Source organism: Salvelinus namaycush, chromosome 38 (assembly GCF_016432855.1).
Source record: "Salvelinus namaycush isolate Seneca chromosome 38, SaNama_1.0, whole genome shotgun sequence".
In the NCBI taxonomy this organism is placed as follows: Eukaryota; Metazoa; Chordata; class Actinopteri; order Salmoniformes; family Salmonidae; genus Salvelinus; species Salvelinus namaycush.
This window is the reverse complement of record NC_052344.1, coordinates 23,569,174-23,592,137: the sequence shown is the minus strand read 5'-3', so window position 1 is coordinate 23,592,137 and position 22,964 is coordinate 23,569,174.

Sequence of the window (22,964 nt, the reverse complement as noted above, 5' to 3'; positions counted from 1 at the left end):
TGTGTGTGTATATGTACCGACACGTTGTGTGTGTACGTACCGACATGTGTGTATGTACCGACACGATGTGTGTACGTACCGACACGTGACCTACATGTTGTGTGTACGTACCGACATGTGTGTATGTACCGACACGTTGTGTGTATATGTACCGACACGTTGTGTGTGTATGTACCGACACGTTGTGTGTGTATGTACCGACACGTTGTGTGTATGTACCGACACGTTGTGTGTATATGTACCGACACGTTGTGTGTGTATGTACCGACACGTTGTGTGTGTATGTACTGACTTGTGTGTATGTACCGACACGTTGTGTGTATATGTACCGACACGTTGTGTGTATATGTACCGACACGTTGTGTGTATATGTACCGACACGTTGTGTGTATATGTACCGACACGTTGTGTGTATATGTACCGACACGTTGTGTGTATATGTACCGACACGTTGTGTGTATGTACTGACATGTGTGTATGTACCGACATGTGGAACTATTAGATGTAAACTGTAAAGTATTTAGTCTGTAATGTCTTGTTGGTTATATGTCGGCCCCAGTAAGACTAGCTGTCCCCATCGACTAATGGAGACCCTAATAAATCACACACTAATGAACACCACTACCACAATCACCGAGCGGAAAATCAGCGTGTACCAACCAACCGTAGTTACACACACACACACACACCCCCCCGCCAGAACACCATAATTCTACCACTATCAATCACTGTAACGCCAGCCACCCTGCTCCACATTTATAAACACTTAATGTGTTTACTATCAATCACTGTAACGCCAGCCACCCTGCTCCACATTTATAAACACTTAATGTGTTGAGGAAGGTGGAGCTTTAGAGAGGCCTCAGTAAACAGCACAGATTGAGTTATTAGAGTGGCTCAGAAGACCATGAGTTCCCATCAGACTGGTCTGGTGTACAACGTGACAGGTTTCTGGACTCTCTGTCGTACACGTCAAGGCTGTTGAAGAGACGACTGTCAGACTGACTGGAGAACAGACAGACGTAGGAGGTACCAATCACCAACGAGAGAGAGTTATTACAGGCTAACGTTTAAATATTAATTTGTGTCTGAGGACAGAGAAAAGGGAAGAGGTTTTATACTGACATCAGTAGCAGCTGAGGACTCCCTGAGGGAGGGAGTGGATGATCACACGCCTGTTGGGAGTTACATCTTCGCTGGGTGTTTAAGATGCCCAGACACCCAGATTGAGTTCTGGAGCAGGTCGTTGGTCGACTCTCCACTCACAGTGGACCATCCCATCACCACGGCGGCGGTGTCCTCACAAGGCCCATCATTGGAGGACAGCCAACAGCCCACGCCAGAGATGATTGGGTCGTATCTACAGAGGTCAGGTGCTGACTTCCTGTTACAGCTCAACAACTTCCTCTAGCAGCCTTCAGCAGCCTGGAAATGATTACTTCCCCTTTCTGGTGTCGTCCCTCGTCGCTGCTGTTGCTAAGTGTCACACCACACACGCTGTCAACACAGCACACAAACGAGTCACAGTGGAGTCAAACGACCTCAGAGCGAAGATCTTCAGTTGTGTGATGACAGAGCATGAAAAGAGCTTTGATGACGGTCTGTAAACTGGGATCTTGAAATCAAACAGAGTAAATCAAGTGGAACGTTTGTAAGCAGTGATGCCGAAACCAGCTCTTTTGAAGGGCAGAAATACACTAAACTAAATGAAGCTGGGCCACCTGGTAGTGTGGAGGATAGTGGATACTTTATGGCCCTGCTTTACTTTGTGTTGACGCAGCATGTAGAGGTCATGAGCTGGGTTGAGGAGTCACACAAGTGGGCCAGAGACTCCATACTATGGGAGCCCTATAGGCCCTGCCAGAAGTAGTGCACTATATAGGGTGCCATTTGGGATGCAAGCCCAGTCCTCCAGACCAGAGAGGTTCTCTACATCTACATATCTGCTCAATACAAAACTCACTAGATATTCACCATGTCCCTCTCCTGCCAAGAAATAATGAGGGGAGTGGAAGAGAGGGGAGGAAAAGACAGGGAATGAGGAGAAGAGAGAGCGAGGAGTGAGAAGAGACAGAGGAGGTTTAGAATGGGGGTCTGGAGCTGATAGTCCTACTCCAAGGACTCCTGCAGGAATAACCTAACTGTAGTAACAGAGCTAGCCCTGTGAGTCTATCACAAACACAGTCTGTCTCCGCTCATAGAAAATCCTTTAGGACAACAATAGCTCTTAAATGGAGCAGGGCTGGTGTGTGTGTGTGTGTGTGTGTGTGTGTGTGTGTGTGTGTGTGTGTGTGTGTGTGTGTGTGTGTGTGTGTGTGTGTGTGTGTGTGTGTGTATTGTAAACGGAGCGGTGCTGATGGCTGAGCAGAGGGGTGATGAGGGCCGTGACTTGAGGGCCCAGGAATGGAGGCAGGGAGAGATAAGAGATCCATGGTTAAACACAGAGCAGAGAACAGACATGTCAGAGCATCCATTACGGTCCGCCGTATCACCCTCCCCACACCTGGCAGGCAATTAGTGGCCTTCCGCAGCCACCAAGCTGGTTATTCTTACACGATTAATCACAGTGGCCGGTCATTTTCAGCTCTTAACTTCCAAACTAATCGGTGTGTGAGAGAGAGGGAGAGAGAGGGAAAGGTTGAGCGAGAACATTGATGTAATGAAATTAATGAAAAGTACACCAATCAGACTGTGACTCAGAGCAATCAGGGCTCAAGAGTGCGTGTGATCGCTCACTGGCTGCGTTGAGCTAATCATAACCACCGCCCTCACCGCGTTACCCCTCCAATCACCCACAGCCTCAATCCTCCTCAACCCTCAGATGAATCTGCCAGGACCCCAGGAGAGGGCAAACAGGGGGACGGGGAATGCAGGTCTACGTCTGAAGCGGTTACTACGGTAACGACCTTCAGTAGGTCATACCACTTCATCATCTAGACCCAGAGTGATTGGGCTCTGATTGGTGTCAGCTGTTTGAGGAGGACCATCATGTATTTTCGTCATTGGTGTTGCTAAGGAAACGACACGCTGAACACATTCCGTCTTCATCATGGTGTCATGACCTTGGGGTTCTGGTCCAGTTGTAGATCTATGTTCTATAGTGTTGTTCTAGTGAAATGTCATTCACACTGAGGCCACCCAGCTACTCTCAGCCCCAGTCAGTACTATGACTGAGTGACTGGACTGTCAACCTACAGTAAGAACATTCTCCAACATTCTCTAACAGACTAAAACAATTTCCAGAGAACAAACCTCCAGTTAAGCATTTTAAAATCACCAACAACAGTGTGTATTTACATAACTGACATTAACTAAACCAAGGACACTGAGAAAACTGAAGGTCAGAGCTGCTCTACTTCACCTGCTGAACTAAGGACCTCCAGCCTTGGGCTGGTGATCTACTACACTCATTTCAGCCTTGGGCTGGTGATCTACTACACTCATTTCAGCCTTGGGCTGGTGATCTACTACACTCATTTCAGCCTTGGGCTGGTGATCTACTACACTCATTTCAGCCTTGGGCTGGTGATCTACTACACTCATTTCAGCCTTGGGCTGGTGATCTACTACACTCATTTCAATCTATGATTTTGCACGATATTCCAAATGCCTGTATCGTAAGAATCAAGGTTTTGTTATTTTTATGTGCTTTTGTCTGCTCATGTTGTATTTTTGGTCTCGTCTCCTTTGTTCCTTCTGTGCACCTCTCCATTTACACCAGAGGTCTGTATATAATGAAGAGAAGCACGTCTCCGCACGAACAATGGGAGTCGTTGTCCCAAAAGCGGGAAGGTGACAATCTTGGGTCCAAAATAAGTCCATAGAAACTCATTGGCCTATTTTGGACAGAATTCAGCGACAGTGAAACCTCTCGCTTCACCTCTTCCTCTCTGGTTTACACACCAAGCCCCTCCCCCTTCCTCTCACACCAAGCCCCTCCCCCTGCCTCTCACACCAAGCCCCTCCCTCTCACACCAAGCCCCTCCCTCTCACACCAAGCCCCTCCCCCTGCCTCTCACACCAAGCCCCTCGCCCCTGCCTCTCACGCCAAGCCCCTCGCCCCTGCCTCTCACGCCAAGCCCCTCGCCCCTGCCTCTCACACCAAGCCCCTCGCCCCTGCCTCTCACACCAAGCCCCTCGCCCCTGCCTCTCACACCAACAAAGTAGAGATCACATCTTCCTCTCTGACAAGCGGATTCACCTCACTATTTGCATTTAAGGTTTAGTCCAGAAAAACCTGTCATATGGACACCAGAACACACTGAATCCTTTTACTGGAAGAGAAGTTGACTTCTCCAGCGATACCCTTTTAACTCCTCAAACTGATCTCAGAGCAGTGTCGTACAATTACATCCTTATGTTAATCACATGACTTTTACATTAGAATGTAATCCTATATTGGTACGTTCACACTGGTTTTCTGAGAGACAACAGAATAGGGCTCTTAGAAGCGATGTGTGTGAACACGGACACTAGATTTACCATGGCTTGGTGATAAGACAACATTCCATTCTATGATTAGTGTCTGTGTGCCTGTCTGTCGGTGCCAGGGAGACCCAATCTCCACTTTATTTATCCATATGGAAGATGAACACTGGACTAAATCATGAGGGAATGACCTCGTGTCCGAGGTTACAGAAGTATGTTTGTATAAGCAAGCAGTAAATGAACTAGAGCCAGATATTTGGCACCATGTAAATCTTGATGTCTGTTGCATGAGAGCAGAATGAGTCTTTGTATATCTGTTCTTCATCACACAGGCCTGTTTATTGGGTTTTAACTCCACACGGTTGGCTGACTGTTAACACTCCATTACTGCAGTAAATCAGCAATGATAAAGTTCAATTGTTTTGAAGAAATCTAAAAAGTCTCTTCTGATTAGAATAATTACCACGACAACAGACACCACTAAAACGAGAGTATCAAATGAACATTGATTGTGGAAAATGAATGCTCAGTTTGTCACGCGCGGCATTGTGGTACCGCCATCAGCATTTTAGCCAAAGACTGTTATAGATGTCTGGACGGTTTTATAAATATGCAATAAGCATAAAACACAATTATATAAGGAATTGGTAACTGGTTCTGAGAAATCAGGTGGGCCACTTGATTTCAACAGGACAAAGTGGACAGGCCAACATGCTGTTCAAACAGCTGGAGACAGAAGGGTGTGTTCATAACTACTCAACCTTGTTAGCAAATAGATCCAAGTTGGCTAAACGTGAACTATAAAGATTGAGACGCTGCCTTTTAGTAGAACACACAGTTCCCTTCGTGCTCTTCGTGCTCTTCGTGCTCATCGTGCTCATCGTGCTCATCGTGCTCACGCAGCGTTGGTTGTTGACTTGACCCCTGAACTCCAACTGGTAAACATTAAGGTCAGGACTGAAGAGCTGTGTTCTACTGTGAAGTCAGCTGTACTCTGGGTAAACTAAAGTCCTCCTCAGGTCAAAACAAGACGCTGCCATGTTCATGTCACGGTGAAGACCACAGGCCAGGAGCAATCACACACACACACACACACACACACACACACACACACACACACACACACACACACACACACACACACACACACACACACACACACACACACACACACACACACACACACACTACCCCCTCACTGAATTCCCCCATCCATCCCTCCACCATCTAGACGTGTGGTTTATTCCAGGCCCCAGGCTGTTGTAGAAGGTTAGGTGGGTGATGATTTATAGAATAGCATGTTGTTGGTGTGTATGTTGGATGAAACCCAGGACCCACATTCATATACATGTTTATGTAATGACTTTGAGATGAAATGTGTTAGATGTAGGCTGTGTGGAAACAGATGTATCCTTGGAATTCCCCCAGACCCTTTTAATCCATGCTTCTGAGAGTGTTTGTGCTCAGGAATGAGTGAGGTAAACACAGTTAGTTAACACTACACCCACTAGCTGAGGAGCATTGGGCTGATTCTCCTCCAGGGTGGAGTGTAGTGTAGTGTAGTGTAGTGTAGTGTAGTGTAGGGAGGGAGATGAAATGTAAAGGGATGTTCTGACAGGAGACTCTACTTCACACACGCTTCCATCATCATTAAACAATGAGTTGTTTGTTTAGTAAGAGGATAAACAGTGTATCAACGGAGAACAAGATACAGATAGTATCATTATTAAATTATCACTATTTCTTTATGTAAGGAAAGCCTTTTAAAAATCAGCCCAGTAGATGTCCTGGCAAAACATTCACCTGGAAAATGTCTGATAGTTAACGGAGAAGAATAGAAACGTTCAGCAGGTACAGTAGTTAGCAGAGACTTCAACACTACAACAAATTAACAATTCAAAGATACGTTAAGGAAACGGACCAGGTCAACTACTGTAGACCTTGTAGAACAAGCTCCACCCTTCTCCAGGCATGTCATCTCCCTCTAGCCCCACCCCAAGAGGCATTAACATGTCATCTCCCTCTAGCCCCACCCCAAGAGACACATTAACAAACCGGGGTTTGTTGTTAACTGACTTGCCTAGTTTAAAAAGCTTACCGTAGCCCCACCCCAAGAGACATTAACAAACCGGGGTTTGTTGTTAACTGACTTGCCTAGTTTAAAAAGCTTACCGTAGCCCCACCCCAAGAGACATTATTCAGAGCCAGGAACAAACACGCCCACACAACTACAAGGTTTATTACACTTTATACTGGAATATAACCCAGAGAGGAACTGAAAGGAATGAGACAGGAAGTGGAGGACGTCGACTACAGCGATGATATTTATCTACATGGAGGAATCCTGTCAGTCCACTACACAGCTGCTGGGGGAGACGGCTCGAGCCAGCTGCTGCACGGAGACGGCTCGAGCCAGCTGCTGCACGGAGACGGCTCGAGCCAGCTGCTGCACGGAGACGGCTCGAGCCAGCTGGGGGGGGAGACGGCTCGAGCCAGCTGGGGGGGGAGACGGCTCGAGCCAGCTGGGGGGGGAGACGGCTCGAGCCAGCTGGGGGGGGAGACGGCTCGAGCCAGCTGGGGGGGGAGACGGCTCGAGCCAGCTGGGGGGGGAGACGGCTCGAGCCAGCTGGGGGGGGAGACGGCTCGAGCCAGCTGGGGGGGGAGACGGCTCGAGCCAGCTGGGGGGGGAGACGGCTCGAGCCAGCTGGGGGGGGAGACGGCTCGAGCCAGCTGGGGGGGAGACGGCTCGAGCCAGCTGGGGGGGGAGACGGCTCGAGCCAGCTGGGGGGGGAGACGGCTCGAGCCAGCTGGGGGGGGAGACGGCTCGAGCCAGCTGGGGGGGAGACGGCTCGAGCCAGCTGGGGGGGAGACAGCTCGAGCCAGCTGCTGCACGGAGACAGCTCGAGCCAGCTGCTGCACGGAGACAGCTCGAGCCAGCTGCGGGGAGACTGTCTGTCCCAAATAGAACCCTATTCAGTGCACTCTTTTTGAACCAGGGCCCAATTGGGACACAGGCAGTGAGAGTCAGTCTTAGGCGTGACCAATCAGGAGGCCAACACTGCTATACCAAGCTCCATAATAGACAGGCTTGGGAGGGAGACGGGGGATTGAGAGAGCTGGAGGGACTGAAGGAGACAGAGGGCCAGGGGAAAAAGGTGACCCAGTCAGTCACAGGTGTAGTCTAACAGGATACAGGACTGGAGCAGAGGAGCTCTGACACTCATTCATCTGACACACACAGTTAAACCCCCAGAGCCCCTGGCCAACCAATTAAATACAGTGAAGAGGGCCTCGTCTGACTTGCGACCCCCCCTCCTCCTCTGCAGCTCTAACTCCATACTGAGCAGGTCATTCACTGTTAAGGGCTTTTCCTCAGGAGAATAGGGACACACACGTCTGTATAATGTGTGTGGAAGCCGCCCAGACATGAGATTTCCCCACGGCGATCAAACACAATGTTGCAACACCACTGCAACCACACACACACACACACACACACACGTCACGGAAGTTAAGGAGACTTAATTACAGTAGAACTCCAAATGGATTCATGCATTATACAGAGAATAAACATCCGATTCAAATTCAGGGATTTTTATAGTTTCTTTTGAAGATTTCTGAAGCAGGGTTGGACACAATGAACTCACACAGCTGGTCTGTTTGTCATGTGTGGGTGGGTCCGGTGGTTGTGTGCACTCTTCCTATGTACTTCCATGTGTGTTCCTTTCTGTGAGTGGTGTTCCTATAAGAACAAACAGCTTCTCTTCATCACTTGTATACGTGTGTAAGTTTGTGTGTGTGTGTGTGTGTGTGCGCGCGCGCGTCAATGCCTGCTGTTCCGAGACCAACAGTTTGTTTTTCCCCTCGGTTGCCTCCTAGCGCGTGTGTGTGTGTGTGTGTGTGTGTGTCCGTCCTTCCGGACTGTGTGTCTTCCACCATGGCACATCCACACCATTAGGCAGAAATCAGGACACTGTGATAGATGCATGTGTTCACCGCGATAGGATGATTTAATGAACCGCGCGTGCATACACACACACACACACACACACACAGAACACAGAGACACAAGCCGAGGCCATCCATCCATCACCAGGCCAGTCCTCCATCCATCCATCACCAGGCCAGTCCTCCATCCATCCATCACCAGGCCAGTCCTCCATCCATCCATCACCAGGCCAGTCCTCCATCCATCCATCACCAGGCCAGTCCTCCATCCATCCATCACCAGGCCAGTCCTCCATCCATCCATCACCAGGCCAGTCCTCCATCCATCACCAGGCCAGTCCTCCATCCATCACCAGGCCAGTCCTCCATCCATCACCAGGCCAGTCCTCCATCCATCCATCACCAGGCCAGTCCTCAGCAGCCATTTAGAAAGGTCTCAGGCACAAAACAGACTAAGAGAACACAGCACACTGGCCAACACAGACTGGAACATTCCACTACCACTCTTCGTCTCTCTCCCCCTCTCAATCCTCAGACTAGTAAACTCCCTGTTGGCTTTTCAGACAGACAGTGAGTCAGAGAGATGTTGCTAATTTTGGCTATTGATTAACCCACTGGCTGAGCAGGAGGACAGTGATGAAAGAAAATCTCTCCCTTTAGTCTGTCTGCTCCTCTCGCTCGCTCTCCACCTCAGTCCCTACCCCTCCACCGTCAGCCCCTCCACCGTCAGCCCCTCCCCATCTCTCCTGTCCGTCTGAAGACAGACGGAGATGTGGAACCAGATAAAACAGAATTAAATTAAGCCAAGAGAGAGTTCTCAATGGCACTGCGCTGGTGGGAGCCATTGATTTCCAATGCCATAAGAAACCTCTTATGAGTTGTAACAGCTTGTTGGACAGAGACACGGAGATGCCTCTAACAGAGAGAAGAGAGAGATTATCTAGACAGAAGGTCGACATTGGATAGAATATAATACGTTACATCGAGGGGTTAAGAGTGTGGAGGTAGTATAGCGGGAGACTGAAAGAAAGCGAATGGAGCATTCTGGGAAACTCAGGTAGATTTCCTGCAAGTAATGAGGCAAATCTGGCAACCCCAGAAACTCAACTCAGGCCACAGACACTATAACAGCAGCCCTAGGAACAGTTGAGGGGTCTATTTAAGAGCAGCCCTAGGAACAGTTGAGGGGGTCTATTTAAGAGCAGCCCTAGGAACAGTTGAGGGGTCTATTTAAGAGCAGCCCTAGGAACAGTTGAGGGGACTATTTAAGAGCAAGCAGCCCTAGGAACAGTTGAGGGGTCTATTTAAGAGCAGCCCTAGGAACAGTTGAGAGGTCTATTTAAGAGCAGCCCTAGGAACAGTTGAGGGGTCTATTTAAGAGCAGCCCTAGGAACAGTTGAGGGGTCTATTTAAGAGCAAGCAGCCCTAGGAACAGTTGAGGGGTCTATTTAAGAGCAGCCCTAGGAACAGTTGAGGGGTCTATTTAAGAGCAGCCCTAGGAACAGTTGAGGGGACTATTTCTAGCCTGCTAAGTTCTACGGTTCCTGATGAAACACCAGAACTGAGACATTCAGCAGATTCCTGACAATGATACCCTTCACTAGAAGAGTCCAGTCAGATGGACTTCTACCATACAGGAGGAATAATCAGCTATGAAGAGAGCGAGAGCGTGAGACATTATTTCTCCCTGGATATAGTATTGCTTTAAAGTATTATTGTTATTCTCATTAATATTGTTGTTGTTGTTGCTGTTAAATGGTAATCCCATTTCCACTACTACTATTTCTGTTGGTCCCACCATTTTGTTATATGTATACTTTGACAATGTAATAAATTTAACTTGACCATGTCAATAAAGTCTATTGAATTGAGAGCCAGGGTGAAGAGATATGAATCTGTTCTGTATTAGAGCCCGCCTGTCATACCAGTGGTGTAAAGTACTGAAGTAAAAATACTTAAGTATTACTTAGTCGTTTTTTGGGGTGTCTGTCATTTACTATTTACATTTTTGACAACTTTTACTTCACTACATTCTTAAAGAAAATGTATTTTTTACCCCTTACATTTTCCCTGACACCTAAAAGTACTGGTTACATTTGGAATGCTTAACAGGACAGGGAAATTGTCTAATTCGCCCACTTATCAAGAGAACATCCCTGGTCATCCCTACTACCTCTGATCTGGCGGACTCACTAAACACACATGCTTCGTTTGTAAATTATGTCTGAGTGTTGAACTGTGACCCTGACTAGCCGTAAATACATTTTTTTTAAGAAAGAAAATTGTGTCTGGTTTGCTTAATATAAGACATTTGAAATGATTTACACTTTTACTTTTGATACATTTAAAACCAAATACGTTTACTCAAGTAGTATTTTACTGGGTGACTTCTGCTTGAGTCATTTTCTTTTAAGGTGTCTGTACTTCTACTCAAGTATGAAAATTGGGTACTTTATCCAACACGCAGTCATACCAGGGAACAGGAAGCCATGCATAGCAGACTTCCCAAGAGCACTGGGGCTTTCTCCTTTCCCTCCACTTCCTGGAAAGTAGGGGACTTTGGTCATACTTTAAATAACATGTCGATGTCTTTAAGCCCAGCAACAATGTGATCTAATCGTCCCACATTGAACCATACAAGGCACCTTTGTCAGCCCTGTGTCCATCGTGGAGTTGCTCTGACTGACCACATTATTTATAGTTCCAGCCCTGCATCATCACATAGGGGTGGTGTTGGGTAGACAAATCCAGCCCTGCATCATTACAGAGGGGTGGTGTTGGGTAGACAAATCCAGCCCTGCATCATTACAGAGGGGTGGTGTTGGGTAGACAAATCCAGCCCTGCATCATCACAGAGGGGTGGTGTTGGGTAGACAAATCCAGCCCTGCATCATCACAGAGGGGTGGTGTTGGGGAGACAAATCCAGCCCTGCATCATCACAGAGGGGTGGTGTTGGGTAGACAAATCCAGCCCTGCGTCATCACAGAGGGGTGTGTTGGGTAGACAAATCCAGCCCTGCATCATCACATAGGGGTGGTGTTGGGTAGACAAATCCAACCCTGCATCATCACAGAGGGGTGGTGTTGGGTCGTGCTACTGGGATGTAGACAAATCCAGCCCTGCATCATCACAGAGGGGTGGTGTTGGGGAGACAAATCCAGCACTGCATCATCACAGAGGGGTGGTATTGGGTCGTGCTACTGGGAAGTAGACAAATCCAGCCCTGCATCATTACAGAGGGGTGGTGTTGGGTCGTGCTACTGGGAAGTAGACAAATCCCTCCTGAGTCATTACACACAGAGAGACAGACAGAATATCTCCCTGTAGTTGAGTGGGTTGAGTTACTGACGTGATCTTCCTGTCTGGGTTGGCGCCCCCCCTTGGTTTGTGCTGTGGTGGAGACCTTTGTGGGCTATACTCGGCCTTGTCTCAGGATTGTAAGTTGGTGGTTGAGGATATCCCTCTAGTGGTGCGGGGGCTGTGCTTTGGCAAAGTGGGTGGGGTTATATCCTTCCTGTTTGGCCCTGTCCGGGGGTTTCTTCGGATGGGGCCACAGTGTCTCCTGACCGCTCCTGTCTCAGCCTCCAGTATTTATGCTGCAGTAGTTTATGTGTTGGGGGGCTAGGGTCAGTTGGTTATACCTGGAGTACTTCTCCTGTCTTATCCAGTGTCCTGTGTGAATTTAAGTATGCTCTCTCTAATTCTCTCGTTCTCTCTGAGAACCTGAGCCCTAGGACCATACGTCAGGACTACCGGGCATGCTGACACCTTGCTGTCCCCAGTCCGCCTGGCCTTGCTGCTATTCCAGTTTCAACTGTTCTGCCTGCGGTTACGAAACCCCTACCTGTCCCAGACCTGCTGTTTTCAACTCTTAATGATCGGCTATGAAAAGCCAACAGATTTATTCCTGATTTATTATTTGACCATGCTTGTCATTTATGAACATTTTGAAAATCTTGGCTCTCTCTAATTTTCTCCTTCTCTCTTTCTTTCTCTCGGAGGACCTGAGCCCTAGGACCATACGTCGGGACTACCGGCCGTGGTGACTCCTTGCTGTCCCCAGTCCGCCTGGCCTTGCTGCTATTCCAGTTTCAACTGTTCTGCCTGCGGTTACGAAACCCCTACCTGTCCCAGACCTGCTGTTTTCAACTCTTAATGATCGGCTATGAAAAGCCAACAGATTTATTCCTGATTTATTATTTGACCATGCTTGTCATTTATGAACATTTTGAAAATCTTGGCTCTCTCTAATTTTCTCCTTCTCTCTTTCTTTCTCTCGGAGGACCTGAGCCCTAGGACCATACGTCGGGACTACCGGCCGTGGTGACTCCTTGCTGTCCCCAGTCCGCCTGGCCTTGCTGCTATTCCAGTTTCAACTGTTCTGCCTGCGGTTATGGAACCCCTACCTGTCCCAGACCTGCTGTTTTCAACTCTTAATGATCGGCTATGAAAAGCCAACAGATTTATTCCTGATTATTATTTGACCATGCTTGTCATTTATGAACATTTTGAAAATCTTGGCTCTCTCTAATTTTCTCCTTCTCTCTTTCTTTCTCTCGGAGGACCTGGGCCCTAGGACCATGCGTCGGGACTGCCGCCCGTGGTGACTCCTTGCTGTCCCCAGTCCGCCTGGCCTTGCTGCTATTCCAGTTTCAGCTGTTCTGCCTGCGGTTATGGAACCGCCACCTGTCCCAGACCTGTTGTTTTTCAACTCTTAATGATCAGCTATGAAAAGCCAACTGAAAATTATTCATGATTATTATTTGACCATGCTTGTCACTTATGAACATTTTTGAACATCTTGGCATAGTTCTGTTATAATCTCCACCCGGCACAGCCAGAAGAGGACTGGCCACCCCTCATAGCCTGGTTCCTCTCTAGGTTTCTTCCTAGGTTTTGGCCTTTCTAGGGAGTTTTTCCTAGCCACCGTGCTTCTACACCTGCATTACTAGCTGTTTGGGGTTTTAGGCTGGGTTTCTGTACAGCACTTCGAGATATTAGCTGATGTACGAAGGGCTATATAAAATAAAATTGATTGATTGAATTGATAGTTCCCTGTGTTTGCTGACTCCAGGTGGGCGTTTCCCGCTGGACTCAGCAGTAGTCCAGTAGTCTACATTACAGTATCTCTGGGCTCAGAAGTAGTCCAGTAGTCTACATTACAGTATCTCTGGACTCAGCAGTAGTCTACATTACAGTATCTCTGGACTCAGCAGTAGTCTACATTACAGTATCTCTGGACTCAGCAGTAGTCTACATTACAGTATCTCTGGACTCAGCAGTAGTCTACATTACAGTATCTCTGGACTCAGCAGTAGTCTACATTACAGTATCTCTGGACTCAGCAGTAGTCTACATTACAGTATCTCTGGACTCAGCAGTAGTCTACATTACAGTATCTCTGGACTCAGCAGTAGTCTACATTACAGTATCTCTGGACTCAGCAGTAGTCTACATTACAGTATCTCTGGACTCAGCAGTAGTCTACATTACATTATCTCTGGACTCAGCAGTAGTCTACATTACAGTATCTCTGGACTCAGCAGTAGTCTACATTACAGTATCTCTGGGCTCAGCAGTAGTCTACATTACAGTATCTCTGGACTCAGCAGTAGTCCAGTAGTCTACATTACAGTATCTCTGGACTCAGCAGTAGTCTACATTACAGTATCTCTGGACTCAGCAGTAGTCCAGTAGTCTACATTACAGTATCTCTGGACTCAGCAGTAGTCTACATTACAGTATCTCTGGACTCAGCAGTAGTCTACATTACAGTATCTCTGGACTCAGCAGTAGTCTACATTACAGTATCTCTGGACTCAGCAGTAGTCTACATTACAGTATCTCTGGACTCAGCAGTAGTCTACATTACATTATCTCTGGACTCAGCAGTAGTCTACATTACAGTATCTCTGGACTCAGCAGTAGTCTACATTACAGTATCTCTGGGCTCAGCAGTAGTCTACATTACAGTATCTCTGGACTCAGCAGTAGTCCAGTAGTCTACATTACAGTATCTCTGGACTCTGCAGTAGTCTACATTACAGTATCTCTGGACTCAGCAGTAGTCCAGTAGTCTACATTACAGTATCTCTGGACTCAGCAGTAGTCTACATTACAGTATCTCTGGACTCAGCAGTAGTCTACATTACAGTATCTCTGGACTCAGCAGTAGTCTACATTACAGTATCTCTGGACTCAGCAGTAGTCTACATTACAGTATCTCTGGACTCAGCAGTAGTCTACATTACAGTATCTCTGGACTCAGCAGTAGTCTACATTACAGTATCTCTGGACTCAGCAGTAGTCTACATTACAGTATCTCTGGACTCAGCAGTAGTTGAGTGTCTACATTACAGTATCTCTGGACTCGGCAGTAGTCTACATTACAGTATCTCTGGACTCAGCAGTAGTCTACATTACATTATCTCTGGACTCAGCAGTAGTCTACATTACAGTATCTCTGGACTCAGCAGTAGTTAAGTGTCTACATTACAGTATCTCTGGACTCAGCAGTAGTCTACATTACAGTATCTCTGGGCTCAGCAGTAGTTGAGTGTCTACATTACAGTATCTCTGGACTCAGCAGTAGTCTACATTACATTATCTCTGGACTCAGCAGTAGTCTACATTACATTATCTCTGGACTCAGCAGTAGTCTACATTACAGTATCTCTGGGCTCAGCAGTAGTTGAGTGTCTACATTACAGTATCTCTGGACTCAGCAGTAGTTGAGTGTCTACATTACAGTATCTCTGGACTCAGCAGTAGTTAAGTGTCTACATTACAGTATCTCTGGACTCAGCAGTAGTCTACATTACAGTATCTCTGGACTCAGCAGTAGTTGAGTAGTCTACATTACAGTATCTCTGGACTCAGCAGTAGTTGAGCGTCTACATTACAGTATCTCTGGACTCAGCAGTAGTTGAGTGTCTACATTACAGTATCTCTGGACTCAGCAGTAGTCTACATTACAGTCTCTAAGCTCAGCAGTAGTTGAGTGTCTACATTACAGTATCTCTGGACTCAGCAGTAGTCTACATTACAGTATCTCTGGACTCAGCAGTAGTCTACATTAGAGTATCTCTGAGGAACTAATGTAACTCTGTTTCCACTCCTCCTGTCTCTTCTGTCTCTCCTCTACCTCTCCCGCTCTGTATCTCATCCCTTTCCACTCTCTTCCCTTTCCTCTCTTCTGTTCATTAAGCTATGCTAACTCAGTAATACAGGAATCTGTAACACAGACAGCCTGGGCCTGCCTCTCAGATATCAACACACACTAACCCTTCACATTGGCAACATCAGACAGCCTGGGCCTGCCTCTCAGATATCAACACACACTAACCCTTCCCATTGGCAACATCAGACAGCCTGAGCCTACCTCTCAGATATCAATACACACTAACCCTTCCCATTGGCAACATCAGACAGCCTGGGCCTGCCTCTCAGATATCAATACACACTAACCCTTCCCATTGGCAACATCAGACAGCCTGGGCCTGCCTCTCAGATATCAATACACACTAACCCTTCACATTGGCAACATCAGACAGCCTGGGCCTGCCTCTCAGATACCAATACACACTAACCCTTCCCATTGGCAACATCAGACAGCCTGGGCCTGCCTCTCAGATATCAACACACACTAACCCTTCCCATTGGCAACATCAGACAGCCTGGGCCTGCCTCTCAGATACCAATACACACTAACCTTTCCCATTGGCAACATCAGACAGCCTGGGCCTGCCTCTCAGATATCAACACACACTAACCCTTCCCATTGGCAACATCAGACAGCCTGGGCCTACCTCTCAGATATCAATACACACTAACCCTTCCCATTGGCAACATCAGACAGCCTGGGCCTGCCTCTCAGATATCAACACACACTAACCCTTCCCATTGGCAACATCAGACAGCCTGGGCCTGCCTCTCAGATATCAATACACACTAACCCTTCCCATTGGCAACATCAGACAGCCTGACTGGAGATGAATACAGTCTGGAGGTACAGGACTGAACACTGGGCGTTTCCATTCTACTGTGTAGTGATGCTGGAGCTAATGAGAGACTGTAGTGAAGGTAACTGGTTTTACACAACGACACAATCCTCCACGACACAGCCCTCCACGACACAGCCCTCCACGACACAAATACACAGCCCTCCACGACACAAATACACAGCCCTCCACGACACAAATACACAGCCCTCCACGACACAAATACACAGCCCTCCACGACACAAATACACAGCCCTCCACGACACAAATACACAGCCCTCCACGACACAATGACACAGGTCTACACACATATTCATTCCTTGTGAACACTTGTTGCATGGCAAAGTTCTGATTCCGATTCCACACACAAATGGAACACAATGGCTAATCTTTAACTTTTCATGGCATTGCGGAGTTGCATTGACACACACGTTTGACTAAACACACACATTCCTGAGAGGAGGCCTGTTCATAGTAGACACACATTATTATGGAGAAAACCCAGATAAGAGACGTGCTTGGCCACCACTGGCATCATGTGATTATGTGGGGGTAAGGCTATTGGCTCATACAGGGATATGGGGGAAGGGTTGTATCATACACTGGACACACAGTGGATTGGCAGTCTGACAACCTTGACAACAGATCACGTGTAAATGAGCTACTCAGGTACAACCAGGGATGAGAGTTTATCCTAGTCAGGTCACATGGTCAGGTGAAACTCCTAGTCCTAGTCATAACCAGTCTTAGTACTGACAACAGAAGGCCCTAGTCATAACCAGTCTTAGTACTGACAACAGAAGGTCCTAGTCATAACCAGAGTCTTAGTACTGACAACAGAAGGTCCTAGTCATAACCAGAGACTTAGTACTGACAACAGAAGGTCCTAGTCATAACCAGTCTTAGTACTGACAACAGAAGGTCCTAGTCATAACCAGTCTTAGTACTGACAACAGAAGGTCCTAGTCATAACCAGTCTTAGTACTGACAACAGAAGGTCCTAGTCATAACCAGTCTTAGTACTGACAACAGAAGGTCCTAGTCATAACCAGTCTTAGTACTGACAACAGAAGGTCCTAGTCATAACCAGAGTCTTAGTACTGACAGTGTCTGGAGTCAATATGGCCTCTCTTGTTAGATGACCTGGTCAGACTGGTGTACTGACACTATGTGGGAGTCTGGGTTAGTAAAGTGTTTGACCTGGTCTAAGCTTTATCATGTGACAAGTCTAACCTGGTAAGAGGTTGATAGGGGTCGTGAACCCAGCTCCTGCTGTGACAGATCCGCTCCAGGTCCCAAGATTAAGTGACTGAAGAGTCTGACTTGCATTGTGAGAAGCCACCATGTTGAAAGTGATCTGATGTTTCTGTCCAGTCAGACAGTCTAACAGCTACTGTGTGAAACATAAGGAAGATCAATTGCATACCCTGATTCCCCTCTCCTCATTTCCTTATCAAAACCCATTGGATGAGAAAGCCAGAGGTCCCTCCCTTCTGACCTTCTCCTCCAATGGGTTTTGAGGAGGTGGCGACACAGCTCACAAAAATCCAAAGTAGAAGAACAGAGAGTCAGCTGAAAACATACCAGATAACTCCCCTAGTCCAGAGGAGAGTCCCGCTCCCCTAGTCCAGAGGAGAGTCCCGCTCCCCTAGTCCAGAGGAGAGACCCGCTCCCCTAGTCCAGAGGAGAGACCCGCTCCCCTAGTCCAGAGGAGAGACCCGCTCCCCTAGTCCAGAGGAGAGACCCGCTCCCCTAGTCCAGAGGAGAGACCCGCTCCCCTAGTCCAGAGGAGAGACCCGCTCCCCTAGTCCAGAGGAGAGACCCACTCCCCTAGAGACCTACTGTACTCACACTGTTAGCCGTCAGCTCCTCTCACAGACCTAGACACAATAGCCAAGCCTTAGACTTGAGCTGTGGCTGTGTGTGAGGGGGTCAGAAACACAGCTCATTTCCATAATCAAGTTCAGGTGACTGATTCGATGATTTTGCCCTCTCCCCCTCTCATTGTTGAACTTATTAAAATCTTCACATTCCTGCTCGGGTCCACTGGCTGGCTGGCTAAAAACAAATGACTGAGTTATAGCCTGTTACAGTACAGAGCTCACAGACAGACAGGACTAGGACACAGCGCCTCTGTTGGGACCTGACAGAGAAACACTCCTCGGACACACTTGGCTGGTGATTAACAGCCAACTACTGTCCGTGGTCTTTCTCCTCCTCTGTCGTTCCCTCGTTCAGACACTGGTTTGTTTAGATGAACACCAATCCCTCGTTTCCACTGCCAGGCTCACTGACCCCAGAACTACCCGGCCGGTCCTTATAAGAGCCCTCAGCTGAGCCTGACCGCATATTTACACACACACTGAACATGGAACATCATGGTCACATGCTTGGACACACAAGCAGGAAGCCGGGTGGCAGTGTGGAACAGTGGAACCTAATCCTTCCTCACACATCATCAAGGAGAGAGAACCAGCACGTATCATCTCATTGTTACTGAGAGTAGAAGAGTTAGTCAGATAGCTTGAAGAGGAGGTTACTGTAGACCTGAGGAGGGCATGTATCATCTCATTGTTACTGAGAGTAGAAGAGTTAGTCAGATAGCTTGAAGAGGAGGTTACTGTAGACCTGAGGAGGGCATGTATCATCTCATTGTTACTGAGAGTAGAAGAGTTAGTCAGATAGCTTGAAGAGGAGGTTACTGTAGACCTGAGGAGGGCATGTATCATCTCATTGTTACTGAGAGTAGAAGAGTTAGTCATATAGCTTGATGAACGGTCTCTGTTGGGGAACGGGAAACTGTATCGCCCTGTAGAACCATAACATTCAGCTGGATTAACTGTCTCTGTTGGGGAATGGGAAACTGTATCGCCCTGTAAAACCATAACATTCAGCTAGCTTGATGAACGGTCTCTGTTGGGGAATGGGAAACTGTATCGCCCTGTAGAACCATAACATTCAGCTGGATTAACTGTCTCTGTTGTGGAATGGGAAACTGTACAGCCCTGTAAAACCATAACATTCAAGGACTACGTTTAACAATTTCACAGAACATTTTACAAAACCTATTGTGCTGTTGGTGGCGTCATTCTGTTACCAAACTGTGCATCTATACAGTGTTATTGTAAACCTCTCTCTCTCTCAGCCCTAGGACCATTTGGCCTGATGACTCCTTGCTGTCCCCAGTCCACCTGGTCGTGCTGCTGCTCCAGTTTCAACTGTTCTGCCTGCGGCTATGGAACCCTGACCTGTGCGCCGGACATGCTACCTGTCCCAGACCTGCTGTTTTCAACTCTCTAGAGACAGCAGGAGCCGTAGACATACTCTGAATGATCGGCTATGAAAAGCCAACTGACATTTACTCCTGAGGTGATGACCTGTTGCACCCTCGACACCCACTGTGATTATCATTATTTGACTCTGCTAGACATCTATGAACATTTGAACATCTTGGCCATGTTCTGTTATAATCTCCACCCGGCACAGCCAGAAGAGGACTGGCCTCCCCTCATAGCCTGGTTTCTTCCTAGGTTCCAGCCTTTCAGGGAATTCTTCCTAGCCACCGTGCATCTACAACACCATTGCTTGCTGTTTGGGGTTTTAGGCTGTGATTCTGTACAACACTTTGAGATATCAGCTGATGTACGAAGGGCTATATAAATACATTTGTTTGATTACATGAAGTTGTATGGTTTGTTAAACTTTTCAATCATTGGCTTTTGTTTAAGGCTAGGGGGCAGTATTCGGAAGTTTGGATGACTGAGGTGCCCAAAGTAAACTGCCTGTTACTCAGGCCCAAAAGCTAGGATATGCTAATGCATGGTAGTATTGGATAGAAAACACTCTAAAGTAAAATAAGGTCTGTGAGTATGACAGAACTGATTTGGCAGGCGAAACCCCGAGGACAATCCATCCAGGATTTTTTTATTTCTTTTTGAGGTCATTGAACTTTAATGCTTTTCTATGGGAAAGTCTAATAATTAGGACCCAGATTGCAGTTCATATGGCTTCCACTAGATGTCAACAGTCTTTAGAAATTGTCATGCTTGTTTTTTGAAAAATGAAGAATTATTCGTATTCTTTCGAAATATCGCTCAGAAGTACTCTAGTCTTTTGGCGCACGTGAATGAGTGCGTGCTCCTCGTTCTTTTTCTCCGGTATTGAACACATTTTATTCAGTCTAAAAATGTTATCGATTATTTGCATATTAGGGTACCTGAGGTTGGATTAGAAACATTGTTTGAATTGTTTGGACGAAGTTTACAGGTAACTTTTTAGATTCCTTTGAAGGCATGTTGGGCGAGTTGGAACAGGTGTATTTCTGAATCAAACACGCCAAATAAACTGACATTTTTGGGATATAAAGAAGGACTTTATCGAACAAAAACTACCATTCATTGTGTAACTGGGACCCTTTGGATTGCAAAAGGATGAAGATCTTCAAAAGGTAAGTGATTTATTTTATCGCTATTTTGAGTTTTGTGACACCTGTGCAGGTTATGAATTCATGTTAATGCAGGAAGTGGGTGAGGCGCTGTCCTCAGACGATCAAATGCTTACGCCGTAAAGCCCATTGTAAAATCGGACAAAGCGGTTCGATTACCAAGATTCTAAGCTAAAGAATGGTGTATAACACTTGTATTTTTATGAATGTTTAATATTACTACTTTTGTTTTTTGAATTTCGCGCTCTGCAATTTCACCGGATGTTGTCGAGGTGGGACGCTAGCGTCCCAATGATCCGCAAGAAGTTAACATACATCTTAAAGTGAAAAACCTGAGTTAACGTCACTGTTACCTTTGAATTGACCCTGATCAAATGAGTCAGTTAACCAGGTCCAGAGAGATCCCACAGACCGGCGTCGGTCCACGGACCTGAGACTGATTAACTCTACTCTAGAGTCTACATGTTTCAATTCCATTTCAGTTCAATCAATTCAGTTCATTTAAATCACACTTTCCAAATTCCAATTAATCCCCTAAATGAATTGCACTGACATGGAATTAACCCATGATCCTCTATTTAATGACAGTAGCCAGGCTCCAGCCAGCCAGAGGGCATGGGGCTGGCATTGGCCCTGCCCATAGACCTGTAATGCTATTGACATCCTGCCCAGTGTCCAGCCATCCACTATACAGGGGTACAAATGGCATGTGTATGTGCGTACTGGCACAGGCTGGCTGTGGTGCTGGCCATAGACTAAGTCCCTGGCACCAAACCCTGTGTCTGGGTGTCAGGTGGGGAATGTTTAATCCAGGTCAAATGCACATTAAAAACTCACAGCTGTAGCTGCATGGACACGGACACACACACTGTTCGGTTCTAAATAAAGAGTAAAAACTCACGGACGATCAGTAAAGCTCAAACCATGTTTATTCACCCAAAGGGTCAGACAGCTGAACAGACCAAGACATCTTCACACTGGTATTTAAGCCTTCCTCCTCTGCCCAGTCTCCTCCTTACACATCTGAACAGCCAATCCATCTCTGTTGCTAGGCAGAACTTTAGTGATATCTGTTCTTCCTCACATCATCTGACCTGAATTCAGCCCCAAATTCCTCCCTCTTCCCCACAGGATCCCTGACGTCTAACAATAACATATTCTGACAATGTAAACATTCTCCATTCCCCTGTCTCCCTCAGTGACATGAATAAGGATATTTCATATTTTCACGTTTTCACGTTTTGAAGTCAGAACCCATCAACACACAGACAATTCTCTTAACTACAGTACATGACCTTCATTTGACAAACATTATTTGAAAGAACAATCATGTGATGTGGACATGCGTGGATGACCACAACTGAAAAGGACATTGTCTATTTTAAAGTCACACATTAGTCATACTGTGTACTCAGGGGAAAAGCGTATTTTATACACAGACCGTGATCAGCCATACAGAAATGAGTTTACATAGACAGAAAAGCCCTGGATCACACAGAGAAGTTAACCACCATATTTGTAATTGATGCACCCTTCACTTATGGGGGTTTGAGTGGGTTCTGGGAAGATGAGATGTCAGTCAGTCACACACACCGCTGTGCAGCAATCAGGGACAATCATCACTTGACGAAGAGGACAGAGCCAACAAGACTCAGTCAGAAGACTCTTCAAATACAACCCAGAGAATGACAGCCCTCAGCATGGGGTCATGACAGAAACACAGTGTGTATGTGTGTGTGTGTGTGTGTGTGTCAGATAAATGTGTTCATTATTCCTGCTCAGAGGGGATGACAGAGACGGGTTGGATTATTGTCTGTCTGATGTCAGCAGATCTGGTTAAGGTAGGATGTGCTGCTTGCAAGCCTAACACTCTCTGTAATCTAGGGTAACAGGGACAAGCCTAACACTCTCTGTAATGTAGGGTAACAGGGACAAGCCTAACACTCTCTGTAATGTAGGGTAACAGGGACAAGTCTAACACTCTAATGTAGGGTAACAGGGGCAAGCCTAACACTCTCTGTAATGTAGGATAACAGGGACAAGCCTAACACTCTAATGTAGGGTAACAGGGACAAGCCTAACACTCTCTGTAATGTAGGGTAACAGGGACGAGCCTAACACTCTCTGTAATCTAGGGTAACAG